At 37.0% G+C, this 22,192-nt stretch overlaps 1 pseudogene; it reads left to right on the forward strand.

The window, feature by feature from the left end:
* Positions 1-503: 503 nt before the first annotated feature.
* The window catches only part of LOC131406900 (T-complex protein 1 subunit gamma-like), a 173,946-nt pseudogene continuing 152,257 nt past the window's right edge, over positions 504-22,192 (forward strand).

Here is a 22,192-nt window from a genome sequence, read left to right on the forward strand (position 1 = left end):
AGAGCTTGTCATGATGCCTGGCTCAGGGTGGGCAGTCAGTTGGACACTATGTGTTCCTTTGGACGCCATGGGTAATGGAGGTTGGACAGGATTTTAGGTCGCTGGCATTCTTCCTGGAGAAGGGCTCAAAACAGAGGGATCTTGAGGTGGGCCTCTTATTCCACTTCCCTGTTCACTTCACTGGTTTTTCCTCATCCTCCACCGAACAGCACACACACTGGCAGCTTTGGTTTCAGAGTTCTTAAAATAAATTTGACCACCACCTTGTGTTGGTAGCTTTTCTGGACAGGCAGCATGAGGAGAGAGGTTTTCTTCTAGGTAGATTTTAAATTTAAAAAGGTTTCCTTTGGTCTGTTTATCCCTTTGAGGACTTCTGTGTTTCTTCTCCTCCGCTTTGCTCTTCAGCAGAACAGGGACGAAAGTGACACCAAAGCTCTCCAGTGTGCCTGCCTTAGGAAGCATTACCGGGCCCGCTGTTCAGAATCTTAGACAGAAATGTACACATGGCGCTGACACACGCCTGCCAGAGCAAACCAGAGCTTTCCTCCCAGGGGATTCAGGGTCAGTGTGAGAAAGCAGCCAGCAGGTAAGGGAGCCCTGCCAGCAAGGCTGAGGGAGCCCCACTTCCACACTAAACCAAAACCCCAGCTGCCCCAGAGCGGCCTGCTCCCCTTCCCCTCCTTCCGCTGAGTACAGCCTGAGACACATGTGACCAGAACTGCAACATTTCAAACGTAAACCAAGATCTGCTTAGAAATCCTAATTAAAATGTTCCATTCCCAGGTGGCGCAATCACATCCTGCCTAAAACTTCTGGCCCACATCCCCCAACCCAGACGCTGAAGAGAAACCTTCCCCCCCTTAGCACCAAAACCGGCACTCAACATTCCTTCAGGAGAGAAAGAGAAAAAGTACACTTACACTGAGGTCAGCCTACGTGTTCATTAAGGAAAAAGAGCGTGGCTTATTCATCTGTCTTTCACACTTTTGATTGTTGGCATTACGATGATGATTAATTACTATGACCTAAAAGGAAGTGGAGGAGAGAATAAATGCTGGTGCTCTGAAATGATCTACCCAACTCTGTCATCTGTAACAACCAGTGATAACTCTCTTGTCTTGTAAAAAGGGTTTGTACATAACTTGTACATGGTTTCATTTTGTATTTTTCGCAGATTAAAAATTTATGTATTTGTGTTCTAAAACAATGAGTGTTTCTTGTGTCTCTGTAGCACCCACATGGCCATGGGGGTGGTGAGGGGTGGGTGGTGATTGCAACAAAGTCCCTGAGTTCCTGTCAGGCTGCTTTAGCAAAGTTGTGGACTGATAGAAGCCACAGGCTTGCCTTTCCAACTTTGAGTGCAAACAGATCCCCAGACCTCCAAGGAGACTGTCACTGGGTGCCAGCCCAAGATTGCAATGGACAGTGGAGGAGAGGGAGAGCTGCTGTCATTAGATGTAGCACCTGAGAATCCCTACAGGGCCATACCGTTGCCAGCGGGACCACATGCTCCTGCACAAGGCCCCAGCATGCAGACCTCTAAAGAAATGAGCAGGCTTCAGATAGGCCGTTGGAAAGTTAGAACTTTTCTCTCCTCAGCCACCTGCTCCCAAGCTAGTTACCCTTTCTTGACATCTGCACAGTGAAGCAATGTTCTTTTCTCCTACATCTGACTTATCAAAACCCAGGACAACCTTCTAAAGGTTTGACTCATCCTGCCCCACTCTCACCCCTAATAAGGTGATAGATGAAACTTTGTCTCAAGGCAAAAAAAAAATGCCTCTTAAAAAATTAGTGCTGTAGTTTCAGGGCCATGGTTTAAATCTTCTTCAGAATCCTGTGGTTTGAACTCTTTGGGGGAGGCTGGCTGCCAAGGTTAAGGCTAGTCTAGCCTGGAGCAAGGGAAGGAGCTGAACCTTGGAGAAAAGCCATCGAAGTTGTATGTATGTAATACATATAATGTATTGACATTTAATGTATTCTAGAGATTGTCTCATTTGTTCATCAGTCAAATATTGACTGAATAGCTATTATGCTCACATTCCTCTACTGGGAGCTGGGGATACGACAGTGAGTAACATCCTGATCCCAGGCTCCAGTCTGGGGAGGAATGGAGCCCACAAATAAACAGGTGATCGTCATGTATTAAAAATTGATCTATAGGGGCAAGCACAATATGCCATTGGGAACACATAAGAGAGGCACTTAGCCATTTGCAGAACAATCTACCAATTGCTTGATCCTTTCAAAAACTAATCCCTATTCTTCCTAATCCAATACAGCCCAAACCAGAACTCATTCACAGGGGTCAGCAAAAGCGGGTTTACCTGTCAGAATGTGCCAATTCCCGACAATCTTTGCATTCCAGTTTGTCAACTTGCCTTCGCCAATATTTGCTAACAAATCTGAACATTGTTGGGGAATGTAATTGCAGAGCATATGGTCCCCATTAGTTAGGCAAACTCCACTGCCAAAGTCGGCTCCAAGGAAGGAGTCTGCATAAAGGATGAAGTATTAGGAAAAGATCGACAGTGACAGAGAAAGCAAATAAAAGAGATGAGACAGTGAGTTACAAAATAGCAGGCTCGGCATCCCCAGCACAATGAATGTGGAACATATTTTTCTATTTGTTGAGAAAACAATATATGTGAATTTGTGCTAAAATCTCCCTGTAGCAAAAATCAAAGTAGACCACTCACCAGAATCAATGTTAACTGCCTTGCGACGTCAGATAAGATAGATTCTGCCTGGGAGAAAAACTAGGGGGAACAGAATAGCGTGCAAAGGAAATAAAGCATGAACGACATCAAAATGTAAATACGGGCTTACCGCTATTTTAAATGGCAATGGACCAGCCCTTTGAGAGAAGAAACAGAATCTCTTGCTTACTAAACTTTCGCATTCAGAGAGTCTGAAAATGTAGGCTAAAAATCAGAGATAAGAGGTCCCCCAAGACCTGGAAAGGGTGACTGGGCAAGGCGGGAGCGTGGGGTGTGGTCAGGCAGAAGGCAGGTCTCCTGCTTCGTCCAGCCTAGGAAAACTGCGGAGGAAGCGGGGCAGTGTCTGCGCCCACATGCACCCTGACAGCTTGGCCTGCTGTTTCCAAAGAGCTAATGTGGGGGCCTTTACACCCACTGTGCACCTCATGCTCCTTGGTTTTCAGTCTGTTGTAGTTATCTCACCCATACCTAATCTGACAGATTTTTTTTAAAGCAATTTACCTTCATCAGGTCTTTCCAAAAATAAGCAACTTTGTTTTTGTAGAAACAACAAACTCTTTCTTATACTTTTATTTCTTTGGTTAACATACTATTTAATTAAATATCATACTACAATAACAAGTACAAATGTTTAAACAAGCTTGGGACTGCTGGCGAAAGCACAGGGAGACAGGTGCAGTAAAGGGCAGCCCACAAGGCATACAATGTCAGTGCACCATGGAAAGCAATGTGCGTGTTCACAAGGGGATGGAAAGAGACCATCAGCTAACCCAGCTAGTCGATAAGTAGCGCTTGGTTAAGAGGGCTTCTAATGGAAGTGATTGTAGATGTCTATCAATGAGGGAGGAGTTAAATGAATTTATTTATTCATTCAATGGCGTACTAGGCACCTAGTAAAAAGGATGAGGTAGATTCATGTGTATCAGGCAAACTTAGTTGGCAAATAGGTCTCATAGGCCAAATGTGGTCTGCTGCCTGTTTTGTAAATAAAGTTTTATTGGAACACAGCTGTGTCCATTCATTCTATATCATATATGGCTGATTTCCTGCTGTAATAGCAGAGATGAGTAATTGCAACAGAGACTGTATGGTGTGTGAAGCCTACAATATTTACTACCCTACCTTTTACAGAAAAAGGTTGCTAACTCCTAGCCTATATTTCATACAGGGAGAAAATACAATGTGTAGTAGGATCCCATTTCTGTTAAATGTTTAGATATATTTATACATTCATTAAAATTTGGAAGGAAATAAACAGTGATTGTCAAGGTAAGGCAGGAGGCAGGGGGGAATTGGGAGACAATGCACTTCATATATTTTTGTTTTATTTAGGTTTATGTAGATTAAACATGCATAATAATCATCAGGAAAAGTGATTAAGATACTTCTTTTGAGGAAAAATTACTAAATAAGGGCCTAAGGCCACTAGCTTTACCAGTATGGAAATGAAGTTCTGCTCACTCCATAGACCGTTCTAGGGCTCCACATCTCCTAGTTCCCTATTTCCAAATGTCCAGTATGCAGCAGGCCAGCCTGAGACACAGTGACATTTTCTCTACCATTCTGAGTGTACCGCAGTTGTTGAGCTCTGGATCTGCCAGACTAGCAAGCATGTGTCTTTTTCCACCACAAACTGTTCTTCCTGTAATTGAACCCCCAGCACCAACACGGCACCCTCTGCACAGCTGCGGGAGCAGGATGCAGGACTGAGCCGCCTCACTCCGAGCTCCAAGGCCGCACTCTTGCAAAGGCCTCAACTTGGCAACATCAGTCTGGGTTATGGCCTTATTCTGTTTTGCATAGTCTTCTTTCTCAAGGTATCTTCCCAATAAAGGATATGTCTTTTAAGGATCTTTTATCCATTAATTAATTAAAGCAAGAATTAATTAATTAATTATGATAGATCATGCATACTAGTCGCACACATCTTAAAGGTACGAAATAAGTAAACAGTGAAAAAAAGTCTCCCTCCTATTTCTTAGTCACCCAGCTCTGCTCCTTACAGACAATCATGATTAAGTTTCTTTTTTATCCTTCCAGAAATAGTTTATGCATTTACAAGCATAATTCAAGCATAGTATGCTATACACTTTATTTACACTCTATATAGCTTTTTAAGAACAATATAATACATAAGTTGTTTTTTAATTCCATCCATCAATCTTTCTAAGGGCTACATAATATTTCATATAAAAAGTAATTTATTTAGCATTTTTCCTACTGACGAACATTTAGGTTGTTTTCAGTCTTCTTCTATTTCATTCACAGCTCCAATGAACATACTGTGCATATGTCTTTGTGCACAGATGTGAGTATGACAATAGGATAACTTCCTAGAACTGGAATTGCTCTGTCATTTTAAAAAACGTTTTAACTGTATTTGATATTGTCGAATTATCCCCAGAGGATGGTGTCTTATATCATGGTTCTTCCATCTATCACTGAGTCCCTGGTTTTCCACACCCTCTTCAAAGTAGAATATTATATAAACCAGGATGCTTTTGACTGCAAGTAAGAGAAGACCCAGCTAAAAGTGGCTAGGACATTACATGTTTATCATCTGTTAAAATGAAAAGTCCAGCGGTGAGTTGGTTACAGGGTTGGTAGATGCAAGAATGCACCATCTTTACCAAGAGTCCCAGCACTTTCCATTTGTGTGCCCTGCTGCCTTCAGCGTGTTGGCGGCATCTGTGCTTGTGGTCAGACGGTGGCTGCAGTTTTTTCAGCAGTCACACCAGACACAATGATGTCCTGTGAAGGAGAGGACATTTTCTCTCATGAGACTCTTTTTATTATAGAGGAAACGTTTTCTAGGGGCACCCAGCACACTTCACTCAGGTCCCATTAGCCAGGATGGGGTCCTATGCTCACACCCAAAATAATAGCCAGAAAAGGATCCGACAATAGTGTTTGACTTAGATTTTGAGCATTCACGGTTTATCCGTGTTAGACTGGGATCACCTCCCCCATTACATGGGTTGGGGATCAAGCAAACAAAAGAAGAAATTGTCACAGAGCGGCCACCACATAGTGGGCCATTCTGGGAGTTGGAAAATGGACTTTCATTGTCACTTAAATTTAAATTTTTAAATTGTGAACAAAGTTAAGCATCTCTTCATATTTTTATTGCCAATTTTTCCATTTATATTTTTTCTTATTGAACTTCCTAATTTAAAGTTATACATTTCTTTAATTTGTACATTAAATTTCTCTTTAAAACTTCAAAAGCAGCACATGCTCACCACAAACAATGAGAAGATAAAAAAGTAATCTCCTCACACCTCCTTTATTCTCTCAATCCCCTCAATTGTGAAACCAATCTTAAGACATGCAAATATATAAAATTATGTGGAGAAATGTTTAACAATTTTTTGGGAAAAAAGGGCTCATACTGTAAATATGAATGTGCAACTTGCTTTTCTTAAGTTAAAAATACAAAAATAAATTCCCTCCAGATTAATAGAATAAATTTAACTTATCCTTTTACATATTAAATTATCACAATAAAAAGATACTGAATTTTACTATTTTGTATTATGTACTTATTTAAGTTAAAAAGCCACTCATTTTTATGGCATTCACGCTGTTTCCTTTTTTTCCCCAACCTCTGGAGTTCCCTTCTCTCTGGGAGAGCAGGGGTGATGCTCTCCTGAGGAGACACAGGCGAAAAACGGTGTGGCCAATGCGATGAGTCTTAAGGATCGTGGTCTGTAGGTTAGAGTTTTTGCTTTGCTCACCAAATCCCAACAGCCTTAAATATATCAGAGGAAAAAAATGCTGTTAATGGATAACTATTAGTGGTACTAAAAATGGAATATATGCAGTCTGAAATTTCAGAACTAAAACACTACACAAAGCAAAGCAAACATAGGCATATCGTGAAAGATTAACAAACAAAAGAGGAGACAAAAAATAGAAAATGCGATGGCAAATTTAAGACTGGACATATTATATATATAAATAAATAAAAATGAGTTATTATTTTTTAAAAAGACTTATGATGGAAAAGTAAAACCTAAAAGTATGCTGTATAAAAATGTTAACAAAAAAGAGACTTAGACTAGTTGAAAGTATAAGCATGTGCAAAAGCATTTTGGGCAATTATAATTTTTTTTAAGCAGAGGATACTAGGTTCTTAATATTAGATGACGTTTAACCTCAGGACAAAAATCATTAAATAAGAAAAATCCTTGTGCTTTTTACGATAAAGGTACGATGCAATCACCCAAGGTCTAACAATCACAGATATCAGACTTGAAGATCACATCATCACATTTCATAAAGCAAAAATATGTAGAATATTTGTAAAATATATGTAGAATATGAAATGTAGAGATCAATACTTAGATGCAAATTAGTAGTAAAGGAGATTAGTTCATTTGTCTCATTCCATTAATTATCAAGTGGACAAAAATAAGCAAGTTTATAAAAGAATTAATGGACATTATTAATAAAGTATACTCTATATGTAAGTTTCACATACATGTATAGATATTCATATTTATGTACACACAAACATATAAATACTAAAAACAGAGAATACCCTCCATTTTCAGATTCCCATGAAACATTCTCAAAACTATACCACATATTATTACACAAAAAACCAGTAAATGCCACAAATAGAAATTACATACATTATTTAATGCGAGAAAATTAATAACTAATAACAATACAAGAAGGGAAAAATAAACCTACTAACTAGAAATTAAATAATTTTTTAAAGCATAAACCAAATTGAGAGATTATCTAGAAAATGACAATAACAAAAATACTGCATGCAGCATCTATGGAGTGCTGCTAGAACACTGCTCAAAGGAAAATTCATACCCTTACGTATATATATATATATTTATGCATATGTATATATGAAAGAAATAAAATAAATAAACTCAGCATACAACACAACGAGTTAGAAAGAAAATAAATGAAATCAACTTTAGAGAAGCAAAAGAAATTAAATATAAAAAGATTTCAGCAGACATTAATGAATTAGACAAAAAAGTTGTTGAACTAATGCATATGAAAGAGTAATTATATAACAACGGGAACAAAAAACAATGAAATAACAAAGGAGAAAGCACAACTTCATAAAATAAAAATATGAATGGGGAAATAATTACAAATACAAATAATATGAATCTCAAATGTGTTAAACTCTCCTAAAGTAAATTTGAAAATCTGAATGAAATAGAAATCTTAGGAAAATACAATCTGGTGCGGGAAGAGATATAAATAGAAATTGACCAATTGCCATGAAAAAATTAGAGGAATTGTTGAAGTACAATCACCTCTAATACAAAACTTGTTAGGCCTATGTACTTTTGCAGGTGAATTCTACCAAAAATTTGAAGAATAGGAATTTCCAATGCTATTCCAGAGCATAAAAAAGAATTAATGCTTCCAATTATTTTATGAAATATTCAAATAATTGCTTATAAAACTTGCCAATTATATAAAAAAATTATGGACCAATTTCACTTATAAACATTGATTCAAATATAGTAAACATTATAAAACGAACCCTGTAGCATATATACAAAATGCATCTTTTAATATTAGGAATTATAATAATATAATTCTTCGTATCAATAGATCTGAGGCAAAAATCATGATATCATTTCCATATATAGTGAGAGAGATTTGATAAAATCCAACACCTATTCTTGATCAAAACTTCTAATAAAATAGGTATCGATGATTATTTTCTTAACATTATAAAGAAGGTAAATTGCATTTAAAAACCAGCATTACACACCACGAGGGAACTCTAAAAGTCCTTCCATTCAAAGAACAGTTCAAGAAAGAAAGTCTAATAATATTTAACTTTGTTTATTATGTCTGGCTTATTTTATCAGATAATAAAAATATGTGAAATGTCTTCAAATTCGGAATGCAGGTGAGGTTTTATAATTTTCAGATTATGATTATGTCTATGAAAAACCCAAGAGAATCAACCGGAAAACACTGACAAATTATAAAAGAATTAAACAAGGTGGCTGGGTAAAAAATTGAACTACAGAAGTCAATAGCTTTCCTAAATACACTCACAAATTATATAAGTGTAAAAATATAATGTAAAAAATATTTTTAAAAAAGTACTTCATGTATAAAAACATTAAAATTAAAATATTAATAATAGGCTTAAAAGAAACATTCAATGAAAAGATGCTCACTCAACACCATTAGTCATCAGGAAAAGGTAAATTAAAACTACAATTAGACACCAGTTCACATCCACTAGGATGGTTAAAATCTAAAAGACTGACAATACCAAGGGTTGTAAGGCTGTGGAGCAACTAGAACTCTCATACATTGATGGTGGGAATGCCACTTTGGAAAACAATTTGACAGTTCTTAGTAATGTTATACATGTACTTTCAATGAAACCCAGCAATCCCACTTCTAGAAATAATATGCATAGCAGCTTTATTTATAATAACCTCAAACTGGAAACAACCCCAAATCCATCAATAGGTGAATTATAAAAGAATTGTAATATATTCATGCAATGAATTACTACACAACAATGAAAAAGAATGAACTAGTGATATATGCAAGAAAATGGATGAATTTTAAAAATATTATGCTGAACCAAAGAAGCAACAAAAAAAAGATGCATGCTCTATAATTTCGTTTACATGAAACTCTAGAAAAAACCCATCTATAGTGACGGAAAGCACATATGTGGTTGCCTGGGGATAGGCATAGGAGGAGAGGATTGACTGGGATGTAAGATGAGGGAAATCTGAGAGTGATAGGAATTTTCTATATCTAATTGTAGTGACGGCTATGTGGTTGTATAACTTTGTCATAATTAATGGAATGCATAGTTAAAATCAGTCCATTTTATGGCATGTAAACTATACCTTGATAAAGTTGACTAATAAAACAAGACACATATTACAAAGTGACAATAATCAAAACTGTAGTTCTAATGAATAACTTGACAGACTAATTAAAGAAATAGAATAGAGAGACCAGAAATTTATCCCCCAAATCTGGTAATTTATAATACGATAAGGATGGCATTACTTATTAGTGGAGAAAAGGTGGTAATTCAAATGATATTGAGATAATAGAGTAGTCATGGGGGGACAATAAAACTTCACGCCTGTTATGAGTTAAATTGTGTCCCCCAAAAAGACATATTGAAGTTCTAACTCCTAATACCTTAGAATGTGACTTTATTTGGAAATAGCGTCATTGCAAACGTAATTAGTTAAGAGGAGGTCACACTTGAATAGGCTGGGCCCCTAATCCAATATGACTGGTGTCCTTATAAGAGGAGACAGAGACACAGATGGAAGAAGGCCATGTAATGATGGATGCAGAGACTGGGATGATGAATCTACAAGCCAAGGAACACTAAGGATCGTTGGGCACCACCAGAAGCTGGGACGAGTCAGGGAAGGATTATACTCAGGGTCTCAGAGGGAGCCTGGCCCTGCTGATATCGAGATTTAGGACTTCTAGCCTTTGGAACTGTGAGAGAATAAATTTTGGTTGTTTCAAGTCACCCAGTTAGTGTTACTTTATTATGGCCCTAGGAAACTGACACAAGACCTATCTAACACCTTATGCAAAAAATAAACTACTTGCAAGATGAATAAGTTCTAGATCTGTAGCACAACATCTGGCCTATAGTTAACAATATTGTATTATGCACTTAAAAATCTATCAAGAGGGTAGATCTCATGTTAAGTGTTCTTATTAAAATAAAATAAAACTAACTAAATAAATAAAGGATTAAAAAGAAAATGTAATAGGGGCCGGCCCGGTGGCGCAGGCGGTTAAGTGCGCGCGCTCCGCTGCGGCGGCCCGGGGTTCGCTGGTTCGGATCCCAGGCGCGCACCGAAGTACTGCTTGGTAAGCCATGCTGTGGCGGCGTCCCATATAAAGTGGAGGAAGATGGGCACCGATGTTAGCCCAGGGCCGTCTTCCTCAGCAAAAAAAAGAGGAGGATTGGCGGATGTTAGCTCAGGGCTGACCTCCTCACAAAAAAAAAAAAAAAAAAAAAAAAAAAAAAAAGAAAATGTAATAGAAGAAAACATACCAGACATAAAAAGTAAATTTCAGATTGGGGAAGGTATTTTAACTATAACACAACATTCAAAAGGCATAAGTTAAAACATTGCTGTAAAAAACTAAATGATTTTTAAAGAATTCTTATAAAAAATAATTAAATATTACATATATAATACCATAAACCTATTCATCAAAAGACAAAGATGGTATTTTTATTTCTGATAATCACAAACTGGTAAATTGTTCCAAATGTTCCACTGAGAACAACTGGGAAAGCTATAAAAAATTTTTTAAAAGACAAATGCCTTTTGAAGGCATTGGTAAGCTAAGAAGGCATGAAGAGTTAAAAGATCAAGATTTATTACTAGGTATTTAATGCTTTTTCATGAACTTTAAATGGATTAATTTTTTTTGTGTGTGTGTGAGGAGATCAGCCCTGTGCTAACATCTGCCAATCCTCCTGTTTTTTTTGCCGAGGAAGACTGGCCCTGGGCTAACATCCATACCCATCTTCCTCCACTTTTTATGGGACACCGCCACAGCATGGCTTGCCAAGCAGTGCATCGGTGCACGCCCGGGATCTGAACTGGCGAACCCCGGGCTGCTGCAGTGGAGCACGTGCACTTAACCGCTTGCGCCACTAGGCAGGCCCCTAAATGGATTAATTTTTTAAATTTCATGTTCTTTATGTTTGTTTGTCACATATAGACATTCATATACATTTTTGTATATTAATCATATATACAGTGACTTTCCCAAATTTACTTATCAATTCTAATAATTTGGCTTTATTCTTTTGTATATCCTACATATATAATTATGTCTTCCAATAAATGGTAGTACTATTCTTCGTTTTCTTTCTTTTTTTGTTCTTTATTGTGAAATTTTTGTTGTACATTATTGTTTGTCAGTCACCATATAAATGCATCCTTTCACCACTTGTGCCCGCCCCCCAACCTCCTTGCACCTGGTAACCATCAAACAATCCTCCCTGTCGGTGTGTTAGTTTATCTTCCACTTATGAGTGAAACCATGTGGTGTTTGTCTTTCTCTTTCTGGCTTATTTCGCTTAACATAATACCCTCCAGGTCCACCCATGTTGTTGCAAATGGGATGATTTTGTCTTTTTTTATGGCTGACTAGTACATATACCACATCTTCTTTATCCACTCATAAGGTGAGGGACACTTGGGTTGCTTCCATGTCTTGGCTATAGTGAATAATGCTGCGATGAACGTAGGGGTGCATAAGCCTCTTTGGATTGTTGATTTCAGGTTCGTTGGGTAGGCACCCAGTAGTGGGACAGCTGGATCATAAGGTGTTTCTATTTTCAGGTTCGTTGGGTAGACACCCAGTAGTGGGACAGCTGGATCATAAGGTGTTTCTATTTTTAATTTTTTGAGGAATCTCCATACTATTTTCCATAGAGGCTGTGCCAGTTTGCATTCCCACCAGCAGTGAATTAGGGTTCCCGTTTCTCCACAGCCTTCGTTTTCAATTATTCTACCTCTATTTACTTTTTTGCCTTATTGCTCTAGCTAAGACCTCCAGTGCAGTGTTTAGTAGAAGTGGTGTAGTGACCACACTTGTGTTGTTCCCAATACCAGGCAGTAAGGTTTCAACACTTTAGCATGAAGTATGGTGCTTGCTGTAGTTAATCATTATCAGATTAAAGAAGTCTTCTTCTCTGCTTAGTTTATTGAATTTTGTGTTTTAACATAAATGAGCACTGACTCTTATAAAATTCTTTTCCTCCTTTAGCTATTGGAGAGGATCATATGATTTTTCTCCTTTATTGGTCTAAATAAGTAGATTACAGTGATCGACTTTTGAATGCTAAACCACAGTTGTACTCCTGTTATCAAGTCTGTGGTATGTTGTTGTAGATCTCTTGATTTGATTTGCCATGTGATAAGGATTTTTTTCTACGTGCATGAGAGAAATAGCCTGTAATCTGCTACTCTTTGGTTTTCCATTCATTTTCAGGTCTTGGTATCAAGATTATGCTGGCCTGATAAAAATGAGCTGGAAAGTGTTCTTACATTTTCTATTCTCTGAAAGAGTTTGTATAAAATTAGAGGGTTTTTGCCCCCCATAATTATTAGAAGAATTCTCTCATGAAGTTTTTTGTGCTTGGAGATTACTTTTCTTTCAACCACTTTATTGAGATATGATTAACATACAAAAAACTGTATCTATTTATTGTTTACAGCTTGATGAATTTGTAGATAAGTATACACGCATGAAACCATTACCACAATCTATGCCATAAACATATCCAACACCTCTAAAAGTCTCCTCCTGCTTACTTATTATTTTTGTGACAAGAATATTTAATATCAGATCTACTCGCAGCTAATTTTTAAGTATACAATACAGTATTAACTATAGGCACTATGCTGCACAGTGTATTTCTAGGACTACTTCATCTTGCGTAATAGAAACTTTGTACCCTTTGACTGATACTTCCCAATATCCTCCTCCCCTAAGTTCCTGGTATCCACCATTCTACTCTCTGCTTCTATGAGTTTGACTTAGATTCCTCAAATAAGTGGTATCAGGCAGTGTTTGTCCTTCAGTGTCCGGCTTATTTCACTTAGCATAATGTTCTCCATGCTCATCCATGTTGTCACAAATGTCAGAATTTCCTTCTTTTTAAAGGCTGAATGATATTCCGTTGTATGTGCATGTGATATTTTCTTTATCCATTCATCTGTTGACGGACATTGAGTTGCTGTTATATCTTGGCTACTGTGAATAATGCTGCAATGAACATGGGAGTGCAGATATCTCTTTGAGATCCTGATTTCAATTCCTTTGGATATATAACCAGAAGTGGGACTACTGAATCATATGGTAGTTCCATTTTTAATTTTTTGAGGAACTTCCATACTGTTTTCCATATGCCAATTCACATTTCCATCAACAGTGTACAAAGGTTCCTTTTTCTTCATATCCTCACCAACGCTTGTTCTTTTTTCTTTTTTTGCTGACAGCCATCCTAACAGATGTGAGTCGATATCTCACTGTGGTATTACTTTGCATTCCCCTGGTGATTAGTGATGTCGAGCATCTTTTCATGTACCTTTTGGACCTTTGTATGTCTTCTTTGGAGAAATGTCTACCCAGATCCTTTACTCATTTTAAAATTGGTAATTGGGTTTTTTTGCTATTGAGTTGTAGGAGTACCTTATATATTTTGGATATTAACCCTTCATCAGATAAATGGTTTGCAAATATTTTCTCCTGTTCTGTAGGTTGCCTTTTCATTTTGTTGATTGTTTCCTTTGCTGTGCAGAAGTTTTTTTTGTTTTGATGTAATGTCACTTATCTATTTTTGTTTTTTGTTGCCTATGCTTTTGGTATCATATTCAGGAAATTATTGCTGAAGTCAATGTCAAAAAGCTTTTTCCCTATGTTTTCTTCTAGGAGTCTTATGGTTTCAGGTCTTACATTTAAGTCTTTAATTCACTTTCAGTTGATTTTTGTGTATGGTGTGAGATAAGGGTCCAATTTCATTCTTCTGCATGTGAATATCCATTTTCCCAGCACCATTTATTTAAGAGACTATCCTTTCTTCATTATGTATTCTTGGGACCCTTGTTGAAGATCAGTAAACTGTATGGCTTGGATTTATTTCTGAGCTCTCTATTCTATTGGTTTATATTGTCTGTTTTTGTTCCAGTACCAAACTGTTTTGATTACTTTAGCTTGGTAATATATTTTGAAATCAAGAAGTATGATGCCTCCAGCTGTGGACTTTTCATATATGGCCTTTTTTGTTTTAAGGTAATTTCCTTCTATGCCTATTTTGTGGAGAGTTTTTATAAACACCTCCTATTCTGCCGTCTTGCTGACATCACTCAGTGATCACTTTGTGGGATGTATTTTTATTATATATAAAATTTCTTTCATAGATATGGAGCTATTTTGATTTTCTGTCTCTTCTGTTGGTTTTGGTAAATTGTGTTTTCCAGGAATTTGTCTATTTTTTGTAAATTTTCAAAAATTTTAGTATAAATTGTTCATAATATCCTTTTATTATCTTTTTAATATTGAAAAGATCTGTAGACATGCCCTCTTTTTTTTTTTTTTTTGGTGAGGAAGATTGGCCCAGAGCTAATGTCTGTTGCCAATCTTCCTCTTTTTGCTTGAGGAAGAGTGGCCCTGAGCTAAGATCTGTACCCACCTTCCTCTGTTTTATATGTGGGACGCTGACGCAGCATGGCTTGATGAGTAGTATAGGTACATGCCTGGGATCTGAACCCACAAACCCCAGGCCGCCGAAGTGGAGAGTGCCAAACTTAACCACTGTGCCACTGGGCCAGCCCCAACTTGTCCTCTTTTTTATTCTTATTATTGGTGATTTATGTCTTTCTTTTTACCTCATGTAAATACCTAAGAGTCTATTGGTGATGAACTCTTAGTTTTTGCTGTCTGAAAATATCTTTATTTTTCGCTTGACCTTGAATGATAGTTTAGCAAGGAATATAATTCTAGTCTGGTTTAGACAGTCTCAACAGTCTAATTGTCTTTCCTTTTTAGGTAATCTGTCTCTTATTTCTGACTACATACAAGATATTCTCTTTGTCCTTGGTGTTCTGTGATTTCACAATGAGTGGAATCTATTTCAAGTAAGTTTTCAAGATTTTTAGGATAAAGTTATTCATAATATTCTCTTATATCTTTTTAATATTGGGAGGGTCTAAAGGGATGCTCTGTTTTTTATTTCATTTTGGTGATTTGTGTCTTTCTTTTTCCTCTTTTTTTTTTTATTTTGAGTAATCTTATATGTTTATTAGTCTTTTCAAAGAATCAACTTTTTGCCTGGAATAAGGATAATGATCACACAAGGAAATTGTAAAATACAGAAAGAAGAGTGAGGAAATAAATTAGCAAATAAATCTAAGGAAACAAGGATTGTAAAAAGGAAAGCAATAAATAAGAGCTAAGGAAAATACAGTTTAACAATATAAGAGAGATGGATATAGAGTGGTGATCAGAATTAAAACATTCTAAATTCTTTGAATTGCTCAGAAGAAGGGCAGAGCTATTTATAGTTTTTAGACGTTAAATTTAGTGTGCAATGTTAAAATTTAAGAATATTCATTAAAAAGAAGAGATAGAGCATTTAATTTCCAAATCAGTAAAGAAGAAAATTCAACAAAAAATATATCAATCTAAAATAAAGCAGAAAAGGATTTTTAAAAAGAAACATTAAAAAGGCAGCACAGTTAAGGTGGTGGAAGTAAGTCAAAATAGATACATAAATATACATGAATGAGCTGAACACATTTGTTAAACATTAGTTAAAACTTTGTTTATGTGACTTCCGGAGGCAGCCAAGGTGAAGTCAGAATGCTGTGGCTATCTGAGAAGTTTTCGACCGTTATTTCCTTAAGTATTTTTTCTGCTTCATTCTCTCTCTCCTCTCTCTCTGGTAATTTTATTAAATGTATGTTGGTGAGCTTAATGGTGTCCCACATTTCTCTGAGATACTGTTCATTTTTCTCTCTTCTTTGTATTGCATCATCTCTAACACTTTATCTTCGAGTTTTATGTTTATTCTCCCAGTTCAAATATACTCCTGAGTCCTTCTAGTAAATATTTCATTTCTGTTATTGTACTTGTCCACTCCAGAATTTTTATTTGTTCTCTCTCTTTTTCATTTATAATTTCTTTATATTTACTGATATTCTCTATTTGTTAAAACATTGTCATCATACCTTTCTCTACTTCTTTAGGCATGGTTTCCTTTAGTTCTTTGAACTTATTTTTAATAGCTGCTTTGAAGTCTTTGTCTGCTGAGTCCAACATCTTGGCCCTCTCATGAGTTGATTCTGTTGCCATCTTATTTTCTTGTGTATGGTTCACATATTCCTTTTCCTTTGCATGTCTCATAATTTTTATTGAAAATTGGACACTTTAGATAATATATTGTAGCAACTCTGAGTACTGGTTCTTACTCCCAATAATACCTTGTAATAATTATTACATTATGTAATTTTATGTCTTATAAAGAAGCCAAGAGAAGAAACGAGAGAAATTATACATTTATGGAGGTTTTTTAATTCTAACCTTATTAGTGTAACCTCTTCTTAGACACTTTCTGTTGTTGTTTGCTTGTGAATTTTTTTACTGACTCGCAAAGACTATTTTAGTAAATTTTATTTCTCCCTAAAGTGTGAAGCCTCTGATGTCACTCCTTAGGGGCTCAATCTAAGGCATGGGGATAGTCACACTGGGATTACAGTGGTTTTAGCATGGCTCTATGACTGTCTCTTGCTCTGTTTCTCTGTTAAGCTGTCTTTCTTGGCATCACACCCAGCTGTTTAGGCTCCATGAATTGCAGGCTGATTGCTCTATTGTTTTCTGACAATACCCTGGGGCATAAATTGCTCCACAGTTTGATCCAATTAAATTACTCCCCTTTGTAGGAGCAGTTTTTGAAGTAAGTTGTTGAGGCTTGTTTTGACTCCAGGAGAGCTCTTCTTAGCTGTCTCTTTCCCTGGTTGTTTCTAGTAAACTATCAGGCATACAGTTTAGCTGATGCAGTCATGGAAATACCAGCCTCCTCTTAATTGCCTACCATCAAAATCTCCTTGTTTTCAAGAGTGATCTTAGGCTTGAACTTTCCTACACTCTGTTCCAAATAAAGTAAGTGCCCTTGGGGCGAGCTTTGGCGCTAGCTCTCTATTCTTTATGGCCTACTTCTTCTCCCTAGCAAAAATTTTTAGCCACTGCTGTGGAGCTGAGGAAGGGGAGTCAGTGGCATGCTTCTCTTGAGTGACACTCTTGCTTTATGAGCATGGTGCTGGATGGAGGAAGTTGCTTTTGGCATTTTGTTGCCTTCCCAGGCATGGAACTTTTGCCTTACAATCATATTCAGTCAAGGGAAATCAGGGCCCCAGTATTCTTAGCCTGTTACATGTGATCTAGAGCCTCTGCCCTACAAGTCAGGCCTGGTTAGAGGAAGGGAATCCCTAACCTCTCGGTCACACTCACCTGGAATTTACCATCTGCAACATGGAGCTAGAAGAGGATGAGAAATGCTGGTGGCCTGCCTCTCAGAGAGAGATACAGTAGCCATTGACTGGGAACTGGTTGGAGAGGGAGCCTCAGCTTTTTGACCAAACCCACTCAGCGAAGTGCCTCCATCATGCTGAGCTGGGAAAGGGGAGGGAGAGAGTGGGTTATGGCTCTAGTAAAATAGACTTTCCCTGTTCTTACCAAGATTTAATAGATTTTCTTGAATAAACGTTTCTTCATTTACTGTATCCCCTAGGAAAAATTCCAGAGACTTTAAACATCTGTCTTTTTGTAATTTTTACTGGTTATAGTTACTCCACTCAGGAGAGGTTTTGCATAGCTCCTCACACCACCATTTCAGACACTGTCTTCTTCAGGAAGGTCTTTTTCAAGACACAAAGAAGTATAAACCACAAGAGAAAAGAAAAATACATTTAACTGCATTAAAACTAAGAAATTCTCTTACTTAAAAAAGAGTATAGCAACAGTAAAAAGATAGGTCACATATTGGGAGAAGTTTTTTGAAACAAATAAAGCCAATAAAACCAGGAACAAGTATGTAGAATATATAAAGAACTCCTCAAAATCAATAAGAAAGACCACAATCAAATGGAAGAAAATGAGCAATAAATATGAATTGACAATTTATGGGTGCAGAAACTCAAATGGTCAAAATACTCATACAAATACTCCACCTAAGTAGTTATCTAGGTAATTTAAATTAAAACCACAGTGGGGTTTTATACATTTATACCATGATACACCCATCAAATTAACGAGAATTAAAATATCTTGTGAACACCCTCAGTAACCAGATTATGGACTCCAAATGCCATTTCCCACTAAAAGAAACCAAGGTTCCTTGGGGAAGTGGATTATTCCAATTATGAGAAAGGATAAATACAGGATGAGCATGGAATATCCTATCAAAGTAGATACCAAGGAGGACATCAAAACTGTCAAAGGGACTCAGGATCCAGTTCAAGGAGGTTCCATCAGCCAAAGTTGAGAAATCAGAGCATCAGAAAGAACAGGAACTAGAATGGATTGAAGCTCATTAAATATATTTGAATTCATGAGCTTTTATAAATTATTTTATCATTATGAATTCAAGATAATACAAAAAATAAATTTATTGGTTGTCATTGAAGGATGGTTGTAAACCAAGTTAGTTTTTCAAGAACTGGTAAATAAATGGGACGAATCATCTTTATCTCCTCTTTACTATATAAGTCCTATCACTAAATAAGCCAATAGTAGAGAAAGGGAAATTTCTCCTTATAGAAGTATTCCAGCTAATCAATTAAGAAGGAATGAGAGGATTAGAATGCAGTATTTTATAATACCAAATGAATTAATGAATCTAGAGATTAAAGATAAAAATAAATGAGACAACCAGACATTATGATGGAAAAATACAACATCAACCCAGCAGCTGTAGAATAAACTAGCAATTTACAGGAACATGTCAAAAGATACCATGGAAAGGCAATCAGCAGCATCCAGTCTACGGGAAATTCTACGGGACAAAATATCTAATTTCTTTAACAAATAAAGGGGGGGGTTGGAAATGGAAATGCAATCTATAGACTAAAAGATGTAAGAGACAAATCAACCAATTGCAATATGTGGATTTTATTTGATACTGGTTAAAACAAACTATCAAAAATTTTTATGGTAATGATGACACTATTGGAAATATGCTATTAAGAAATTGTTTTTGAAATGTGGTAACGGTATTGTAGTCATTTTTTAAGACACTTCTTACAGTTTTAACATAATAAAATATTTACAGATTAAATGATAATGATACGTATGCCTGAGGTTTGTTTAAAAATGACATATGATAGAGGGAGTGGGCAAAAGTACAAATGAAACAAGATCAGCTGTGAGATGATAACTCTTGAGACTGGGTGATGGCTACATAGGGTCTATTATACTATTCTATTTTTTTATATGTTTAAAATTCTCCATAAAAAACTTAAAAGTTTTTGACAACACTAAGTTTTAGTAAGGATTTGGAGCAACTAGTAATTTTACAGACTGCTGGTAAGAAGGGAAATTGGTTCACTTTTGGGTAGAAATATAGCAATCTCTAGTATATTTGAAGATGTGCATACCCTACAACCAACCAATTCTGCTCCTGTGTTATCTACTATAGAGGTACCCTCACAGATGCAGGCAGGCAAAATATTTTCAGAGCAGCATATTTTTGCATGTGAAAAGAACTGGAAGCACACTAGATGTCCATCAACAGGAAAATAGACAGATTATGTTGTATTCATCAAATGTATTTCAATAGAGCAGTAAAAGTTAATGAACTATAGCTACATAAATCATCTTCAATGACTCTCACAGACACAATCTGGAGAGAAAAAAAGAGAAAGGAAGAAAGCAAATTTTAGAAGAATCCATATATTTTATATAAAATTTTAAACATATTTAACAATGTTGTACCCACATATATAAGAATAAAGTTAGATGGTGTAAAATTATAATGAAATGCAAAAGAATGACAGGTGCCAAATTCTGGGTAATAGGAACCTGTAGGACAGGGAGGAAATGTGTTTTGGGAAGGGTCCAAAATGGGCTTCCAATGTATTGGTAATGCATTAACCGTTATGCTTGGTTTTACACATTACACAAGTGTTTGTTTTAATACCTTATATCATTTTTTATGCCTGAAGTTTCACAATTTTAAAATGTTAAAATGTGTGAAGGAATAAAATAAAGATTGTGAACATGGTGGAGTATGAACACAAAGTGGGGACATAGGCCCCCAGCCACACAGTATGTAGCTTTGAATTCACATTTGCCATCTCCTTGTAACTCGATGACTTTTTGCTGCGGTTTCTCAAGAACACTTTTGAAAATTCAACTCTTTAGATTGTTCCTTTTCTATCCATATTAGAAATTAGTGGGAGTTATGGCAAAGCATAAAACCAAGAATTAACTGACATTTGCACCCCTACAAGACAAATAAACCTTTGCTTTGTCTATTTTCAAGATAATTAAAACCTCTTAGGACAGTAATGTGCCTCTTGAGACAGTTTTGCCAAAGCCCAATTCCCAACTAGGAGTAGGAATGAGGAAAGGAAAGACAGAGGTGAAGAAGTAACAATGTTCTACCACATATATGGTGAAGAGCTGGCTAAAGACACACTTGCTCAATTCTAGATAACAGCCTTAGTTATTGTCATCAATGTGCCATCTGATTAGACCACACAGTCTTTAAGTCACGCCAGTGAATCAGCCATGGGCAAAACTTTCAGGTCCTGATATCCTTGCTCAAAGCAGGAAATCTACCTCAATAATAAATTTTGTAGGAAAAACAAAGAAAATGCACACAGATATGGACCGCCCAGGCAAGCTTCTCTGACACCAAATTTGGAGACACAGATGTAGGGATTTCAGAAAACTTTCTGAACCAGACTAAAGTCAGAGCTACAGGACCAACCACTAGGCAGTCAACTCCAAAGAATGTCTGCCAGCAACAACCCTCCCAGCCCCTGACACGACCACCCCAAGCCTTACCTCATATCCCCATATTCCTGAGCATCTCTCAGTTACATAGGCTTATTTACGTGTGGGCCATTACTCCACTACTGGCTTTGGAACTACCTCCCCAATAATGAGTGTATCTAGTCCTTCCCATGCACAATTTTCTAACCAGAAGCTAGTTGTCCCAGTTCTGGCTGTAATGGCCCCAAACACAGTGGGTCTTATGTGGTTGGAAGTCACTATTCAAGCAGTCAGGGTCCTGGTATTAGCCACTTGAAGCAACTATCCTTCTAGAACAAGCATTGAGGGACAAAACTCAGTGCAAACCTCAGAAAGCCCAACTCCGTCCCCTCTAATGATCACTATGTACATCATATCCCCCCCACCCCAATACTGATGCCAGGCACAATCTCCACGTAGCATAGCACAGCCAGGAAGGCAGCTGGGTGGCTTCTGCAGCCAGACTGCCTGGTTTGAATCCTCTGCTGACCATTAGCTGTGTGGCCTCTGTTTCATCTCTGTTCCTCGGTTTCACTGTTTAAAAAAATGGGGATGATAATAATAGTGCCTACAATCATTATTATGAAGACTGAGTGAGTTAATGTTGGTAGCTGTGCTTAAGACAATGCCATGCACACAGTTAGTGCTGTATGTGATGATCAAAATAACAACCCATCCAATACTAAGACACAGCTGTTCAGTTTCTAAGATGTTACACCTGCATTTCCAAGACCAGAAAAGGAAAACTGTCAAGGATAATGACAGGCTGAGGAGAAATTGAGCAAAAAAAAAAGGAAACCTGGGGGTGCTGGCCCGGTGGCGCAGCGGTTAAGTGCACGCGCTCCCCTGTGGCGGCCAGGGGTTTGCAGGTTCGGATCCCGGGCGCGCACCGATGCACTGCTTGTCAGGCCATA

This window comes from Diceros bicornis, chromosome 6 (genome assembly GCF_020826845.1).
Source record: "Diceros bicornis minor isolate mBicDic1 chromosome 6, mDicBic1.mat.cur, whole genome shotgun sequence".
In the NCBI taxonomy this organism is placed as follows: domain Eukaryota; kingdom Metazoa; phylum Chordata; class Mammalia; order Perissodactyla; family Rhinocerotidae; genus Diceros; species Diceros bicornis.